The sequence below is a fragment of the Solanum pennellii genome, chromosome 10 (genome assembly GCF_001406875.1).
Source record: "Solanum pennellii chromosome 10, SPENNV200".
Taxonomy (NCBI): Eukaryota; Viridiplantae; Streptophyta; class Magnoliopsida; order Solanales; family Solanaceae; genus Solanum; species Solanum pennellii.
Genome location: NC_028646.1, coordinates 67,842,454 through 67,850,342, shown reverse-complemented (window position 1 = coordinate 67,850,342; position 7,889 = coordinate 67,842,454). Strand labels below are relative to the sequence as shown.

Below are 7,889 nucleotides of genomic sequence, written 5' to 3'. Positions count from 1 at the left end.
GATTTGCTAAATTTGATTTACTATGTAAAAGGACAAAGGATGCAATATATATATATATATATATATATATATACATATATATATATATATATATTAATTTTTAATCCATTATTTATTATGTCTTGATAAATTCTAGTCAATCCAACTTTACGAGAGATAAAAAAATGTTTATGTATTTTGAATAATTAAACTATTTGATTAAGTTTTTTTTTTTAAAGAAAATAAATATTTATGAGAAATAGTATAAATTATTTTTGAAACGCTAAAAAATTGGCTTTTTTTCTGAAAGTATTTTAAAAAAGTTTGACAAAACACTTATAACTGTTGAAATAGTGTTTTTAATGTTGACTGGCAAAACGTAAATTATTCATCACCAAAATATTACTATATTATTATTTTTTCTATAAATATATATATTTTATAATAAGGTGAGCAAATAAATTTAGAGGAGTTGTACCTCACATTTTTTAACTCAAAATCAAACCAATTAAAGAACACCACAAATGAGTAGCTAATTGGATGATTTATAGTGGTTGAGACTTGAGAGTACACTATTTTTATATGTGGCTCTTCCACACTCCAAATAGTTACATNACTCCAAATAATTACAAGTCAATATTAAAAAAAAATTAATGTTTAAAAGTACTTTTTCCAACTTCCAAGAAAAAAAGTTGCTCCCTAGAAAAAAAGCTGGCCCTGGCAGACCAATTACTTTTGAAACTTTCAATAAAAATACTTCTTTCTTCTCAACTCTTCTTCTTCTCTTTCAAACTATTTCTTCTCAACTCTTCTTCTCTTTCGCCGGCGATGTCGCCGGCGACTTGCCGGCGTTGTCGCCATAAAAATAATTTTCTCTTCTCTCTTCTCTGTACTTTTTTCAAGCTTTGTACTTTTTACGTCGTCGGAAATTGATTTTTTTCTTCCCCAATCTTTTCTCGGCTGCGGTCAAAGCGTCCGGATTAGATTGACCGAATCCGACACGCACCCCCCACCTGCACCCGCACCAGAGTCGTGTCGAGACGGGTTCGCCTGCAAAAATGAAGAGTCCGCGCAACTTAGGTACACACACTTTAATTCCAATTCAGAGACCAGTTATGTAAATAGCTAGGAAAATTATGAACTTTCTTCAAATTTTAGTTGTGACAGTAGGGTACTAAGGTCTCCTCAATCTCTCAAGCAGTTTGATTTCACATCCATAAAGTTATTGAACACTATGTTCTTCCAATTAGTATAAATTCATGGCTTATACGATAAGTGATTCTTAGAGATAATTCTGGTTTAACAAGGTTGACACCATAAATAGTTCTCAGGTGTAATTCTGGTTAAACAGAAAGCATGAGAAACCCATCCATTATTGCTGCTTTATGCAAGAGTTCATATGGAATCAGCACTCACTGAGGTTACATGATATTCTTTCATGATTTCGAAAGTAGATAGCAGCATTTATGGATTGGCAGTCTCATTCAAAATTAACAACCGGTAAAGCTCAAAAATGTCTACAGAATGATATACTCCTAGTTATTGGATCTCTGTTCACCACTGAATTACTTTTCCTACTTGTAGTAACAATCAGCTCAACTTTCAAAAGGAGGAGAAAATAAGATGCAGATGAATACATGTGATGCCCAAAACTCAGAGAATAGACAAATAACTGATGCAGAATGGGATGATTGACTTGTAAATGTAATTCAGATGACACCAACTACAGTTTGAGATACAAAAAAAAAAACAATTTATTTCTACATAGCAGAGCAAGAAGACAAATAATTCTTCTGCAGAACGAAACAGATTTTGACGTAGCCAGCTATGATTGGGTATATAAATAAAGGAGTCCGGAGCAAAAAAAATTGAGTGAGATTTCCAAAAGTACAACAAAATAAGTTTGAAACCAAAAGGGTAACATTTAAACGGGAGGGAGACGATGCTTAATTCTGCAAATGACTCATTTTTTGCTACAAACCACCCTTATGTAGCAGCATTTGACCATGTAGTGGATATATAAAGTTAAAATGAAATTGGTTGAAGCAACATAACATCACAGATAAAATAAAACATTATCTTTAATTCACAAATACATTGTCAAAATACCAAATTCTTATCTACTATCTCAGCAACCCAATTCTATTGCAATCAATCAACTGTATTGTCTCACAACAAGGTGTCGGGAGGTTGAATTGGTAATCGGCCTTCAAATTCCCATGGTTTATTGAGGATCTTATCTAGCAAATGCTTCATTATTTCACTTTGTCTCAACAAGATTGGCAACAAGTGGAACACGGGTTATATGAATGAACGCCAAAAACTTATTATATTCCGTACACGTCAGGTTACAGTCACACACATTCAAACGACCCTCGTGCAAGAGAATCTCAAGAGTCACAAAATTAGTACTGTTCAAGTTCATGACTGCCAGAATCCTTTTTGCTCAAATCCAATATATGCCACCAGGATATGGTCAAATGTTGCTACGGATGATGCATCTGTTGCAACATATGGGGCATCTGCAGCAACAGATGACCCATTTGTAGCAACATATGCCTCATCGCAACAATTGATACATATGACAATTACAAATTTGTAATATAACAACTTCAACTTACTGCATCATGAGGAGGGTTAAAAAGATACGAAGGATTTTTTACATTTTTTGCTCTCAACCATCTCAATATCCTTGAAGATGAAATCTCTTCTTCTGCAGTTCTTGATGACTCAAATAATGAGGATTGGTTTTAAATTCTCAAGTTTATAAAAAAGAAAAACATGTCATAAATCAAATGTTGAATTATTCAATAAAATATAAAAAAAATCAAGAACATTTATTTTTACCATGAAAAGCCAAATAAGTTATTAATCTTCGGAGATAAAAGTTTCAACAATTATTTGACAATTAATTCAAAGTTGTCTATATGACCCTAAGATAGCTGTTGAAAGTCTTAAATAACTTTACCCATTTAAGCGATATGTTGACATCTTTGGCTGAACGTACATTATGTACAAACAAAAGTAAGCACAATGACTACTTATGCTTCTTTGATGTATCCTCGTCATTCAACAAATATATTACATTAAATTTTTTGAAATTTGTGCCAACAAGGACACTAACTCCTGCTCGTTAGTTGACTGTCTTGTTTCTTCTTTTTCTCCTTTCTTTCGTCTCCATAGTTATATTTTGACTATGAATTGCTCCTTAGTTGAATGTCTTGTTTCTTCTTTTTCTCCTTTCTTTCGTCTCCGTATTTATATTTTGACTATGAATTCAGGGATTGGCTCACAAGGAGGATGATATTTTAACCCTGGAACTATGACAAACTCTCTTCTGTCAAAAAAGAGTGCATGCCACAATAATTAATCAAAACTTTGTCCTTTTGAAAAATGAATCTTCTTTTCAGAAGTTCATAGACCATGGTCATTTGAAAACGTGCATTATTTTTCTCTGACAAATCAAGAAAATGACCAAAAGAACTATTCCTAAAAAGATCATCTAAATCCTTCTGTTTGAGCATGATCTACAAGAGTCGAAAGATTTTCCCATGGCTGACCTCATAATGCTATCACCTACGCATTTGGAAATGCACAAGGAAAGGGGAAAGTGTGTGCATTGACAGTTTTAACACCATCATCTTCTACAAAAAATTTATGGAAAATTGGTAAATCTTCTAGAAAAAATCTTGGTTCTACTTGAGAAGAAAAAACTGCTTCAGATGTAAGTTCTTCTAAAAGAGTGGAATTGAATTTTCATTCTTCCGACTAATCCTAGGCTTTTTCTGATCGTTGTGTCAATTTGTAATACAATTTTTCTTTTGACAGGCATTATATTTGTATTTGCAACCACAAAAATCAAATACTACTTAACAAAAATAACAATCAAACACAACACACAAGCAACAAAACATCACATAAATACCACAAATGAAGCAACCAACAAACCACAAAACCAACTACAAATTGAAATTTTTTGAAAACAGATAATATTTCAAAAGGAATAACGACCAACCAGACTAACCATCCTACAAATAAATAAGCAATTAATCACTAAAAAGTCTTGATTTAATACTAATAAAATATTTCAAAACCCTAATTAAATTATACCTTAGAACATCGACAATAATGAAGAGGGAAACGACGACTTCTAGTAGAAAATATTATAAAAAATTACATTTCTACCGCATGTAATTTGTTGCAATATTTTCTACAAGTCGTCTTTGCCCTCTTCATTATTGTCGATATTCTCACGTATAATTTAATTAGAATTTTGAAATACTTTTACTAATATTAAATCAGGAGCTTTTTAGCAGTTTATGCTTGGTTTGGTTTGGTTTGGTTGGTTGTTATTCCTTTTGAAATATTATTTGTTTTCAAAAAGTTTTAGTTTGTATTTAGTTCTGGTTAGGATTTTGTGATTTGTTGAATGCTTCATTTGTGGTATTTGTGTGATATTTTGTTCTTTGTGTATTGTTGTGTGTTTATGCTTGTGTTTGGTTGTTGTATTTTCTTTAAGAAATATTTAATTTTTGTGGTTGCATGTACAAATATAATATTTGTCAAAAGAAAAACTGTATTACAAGTTGAAACAACTGACACAAAGATCGATAGAAAGCCTAGGACTAGTAGGAAGAAGAAGAATGAAAATTCAAGTTCCACTCTTTTAGAAGAACTTGCATCTGAAACAACTTTTTCTTCTCAAGTAGAGACCTCAAGTAGAACCAGGAGTTTCTCAAGAAGATCTACCAATTTTCTATGAAGTTTTTGTAAATGAAGAACAAAGAGAAAAAGAAAGAAATGAAGTTGAAGAAGAGAAAAAAAAAGTTCAGGAAGAAGATAAAAAAAAAGAAGTTAAGAAGAGAAAAAACAAAAAGTTGAGGAAGAAGATTAAAAAAAAAAGAAGTTGAAGAAGAAGAAGAAAAAAAAGAAAAAGTTAAGGAAGATAAAGGAAAAAATAAAGAAGTTGAGGAAGAAGAAAAACAAAATGAAGTTGAAGATGATGGGATTAAAATTGTCAAAGTACACTTTTCTTGTGCATTTTCAGTCTAATGCTACTGATGATAGCATTATGAGGTCAGCTATGGGAAAAGATTTCGACTCCTTCAGAATTATGTTCAAGCAAAAGGGTTTGAAAGAATTTTTTAAAATTAATTTTTTTGGTCATTTTCTTGATTTGCCAGAAAAAATAATAAATGTTATCAAATGAACATGGTCTATGAACTTCTGGAAAAAAAGGTTAATTTTTCAGAAGCTTGAAAAGAAGGATGAGGTTTTGATTAATAATTGTGGTATATCACTCTTTTTTGACAGAAGAAGAGTTTGTCATAGTTTCATGGTTAAAATAAATTTCATCCTCTTTCTGAGTCATTTTTTGAATTCATAGTCAAAAACCAACCACGGAGACGAAAGAAAGGAGAAAAAGAAGAAACAAGACAGTCAACTGAGGAGCAGGACTTGGTGTTTCTTGTTGGCACAAACTTAAAAAATCCCGATTTAATATATCTATTAAATGACGACAATACATCATAGAAATAGAAAAAGTCATTGTGCTTACTTTGGTTTGTGCATAATTTACTTTTAGTCAAAGATGTCAACAATAACATATCCCTTAAATGGGTGAAGTTATCTAAGAATATTGAGGCTTTCAACAACTATCGTTGGGTCATTCAAATACTTGTTGAAACTTTGATCTCCAAAGACCAATAATATATTTGGTTTTCTACGGACTTTCATGGTAAACATAAATGTTCTTAATATTTTATATATTATTGAGTAATTCAACATTTGATATATGACATGTTTTCATGTTTTATAGGCTTGGGTATTTGAAGTTATTCCTCATTTGAGGCATCAAGTAATTGCAAAAGAAAAAAATTTCATCTCCAAGGATATTGAAATAGTTGAGAGCAAAAAATGTCAAATATTCTCCAGATCTTTTTAACCCTCGTCATGATGTAGTAATTTGAAATTGTTATATTAAAAATTTGAAATTGTCATATGTATCAATTGTTGCTACAAATGAGGCATATGTTACTATAGATGGGTTATTTATTGTTGCAGATATCGCAACAGATTCATCATTTGTAGCAACATTTGACCATTTCATGAAGGCATAGATTGGATTGGTGCAAAAAGGATTCTGACAATCATGAACTTGAACAATACACATTTTGTGACTTTTGATATCCTATTGACGAGGGTCGCTTGAATGTTTATGACTGTAACTTGACTTGTACGAAACATGATAAGTTTTTGACATTTCATACAACCCGTGTTTGACTTGTTGTCAATCTTGAGGCAAAGTGCAATAATGAAGTATTTGCCAAATAAGCTTCTCAATGAATCATGAAAATTTGAAGGTCGACTGGAATCCATGGTAAAAAATCACAACGATGCTGTGTGTAGATCATATTCGTTCACATTTATTGAGCATTTGATTTACCAACACACCAATTCAACTTCTCAACACCTTGTGTGACAATACAGTTGGTCGATTGCAATGGAGTAGGGTTGCTGAGATAGTAGATAAGAATAGTGTCTTGACAATGTGTTTGTAAATTAAAGACAACGTTTTATTTTATCTGTGATGTTATATTTTATGATGCTTCAACCAATTTTCTTTTAGATTTAAATACTCACTATATGGTCAAATGTTGTTACATACGGGTGATTTGTAGCAACAGATGAGTCATCTATAGCAATATATGCCTCAAATAAGTCATGTTTAGCAACATATGCAGTATTAAACGTCATTTCCCTCCCGTTTAAATGTTATCGTTTTGGTTCAAACTTATTTTTATTGCCCTTTTGGAAATTTTACTCAATTTTTTTTGCTCTTATGATTCTGGACTCATGAATAAAGTCACTTCCAAGATTGTCTGACATTTCACAACTCATCCATACATTCAAGGCAAGATGTCCAATATAACAGATGCAACCACTGTTCAAGAAAATTGTCTCTAATGAAAATAAAGTAGAAACTTACAATAATGGGAGACAAATGAAGAGACCTTTCCAACCACGTAGAGGTATTTATAAGACACAAATAATTGAATTGAGGACATACTAACCTAGCTTTGTTCCAACAAGAATGATTGGAACTCCTTGGGCATAATGCCTCAATTCATGAAGCCACTGAAATTAAATTGCAAGAGCAAAATGTATTAGTTCATGTAAATTGTGGAATATCTCGAACCATACATCTCATTCATCTTCTTTCTCTTATAGGCATCATTTACCCAGCCCTTGATGATGAAATGTGATCCAAATAATCAAATTTACTGAATCGAAGAACTAAAGTAAATGTTAAGCAAGCCAAAGTCTTCTATGGAGTGCTATCAAGATCTAAGTTGCGCGGACTCTTCATTTTTGCAGGCGAACCCGTCTCGACACGACTCTGGTGCGGGTGCGGGTCGGATTCGGTCAATCTAATCCGGACACTTTGATCGCAGCCGAGAAAAGATTGGGGAAGAAAAAATCAATTTCCGACGACGTAAAGAGTACAAAGCTTGAAAAAAGTACAGAGAAGAGAGAAGAGAAAATTATTTTTATGGCGACAACGCCGGCAAGTCGCCAGCGACATCGCCGGCGAAAGAGAAGAAGAGTTGAGAAGAAACAGTTTGAAAGAGAAGAAGAAGAGTTGAGAAGAAAGAAGTATTTTTATTGAAAGTTTCAAAAGTAATTGGTCTGCCAGGGCCAGCTTTTTTTCTAGGGAGCCAACTTTTTTTCTTGGAAGTTGGAAAAAATACTTTTAAACATTAATTTTTTTTAATATTGACTTGTAATTATTTGGAGTGTGGAAGAGCCACATATAAAAATAGTGTACTCTCAAGTCTCAACCACTATAAATCATCCAATTAGCTACTCATTTGTGGTGCTTTTTAATTGGTTTGATTTTGAGTTAAAAA

At 32.2% G+C, this 7,889-nt stretch overlaps 1 long non-coding RNA gene and 1 pseudogene across 1 annotated transcript; one reads left to right on the top strand and one right to left on the bottom strand.

Annotated features, from left to right (window-relative positions):
* Positions 1–764: 764 nt before the first annotated feature.
* Positions 765–7,889, bottom strand: part of LOC107032026 — a 21,717-nt pseudogene continuing 14,592 nt past the window's right edge.
* LOC114074469 lies at positions 1,026–1,742 on the top strand. The gene is made up of 2 exons (XR_003574871.1): positions 1,026–1,479; positions 1,564–1,742. It is a non-coding gene; the product is annotated as an uncharacterized LOC114074469 (long non-coding RNA).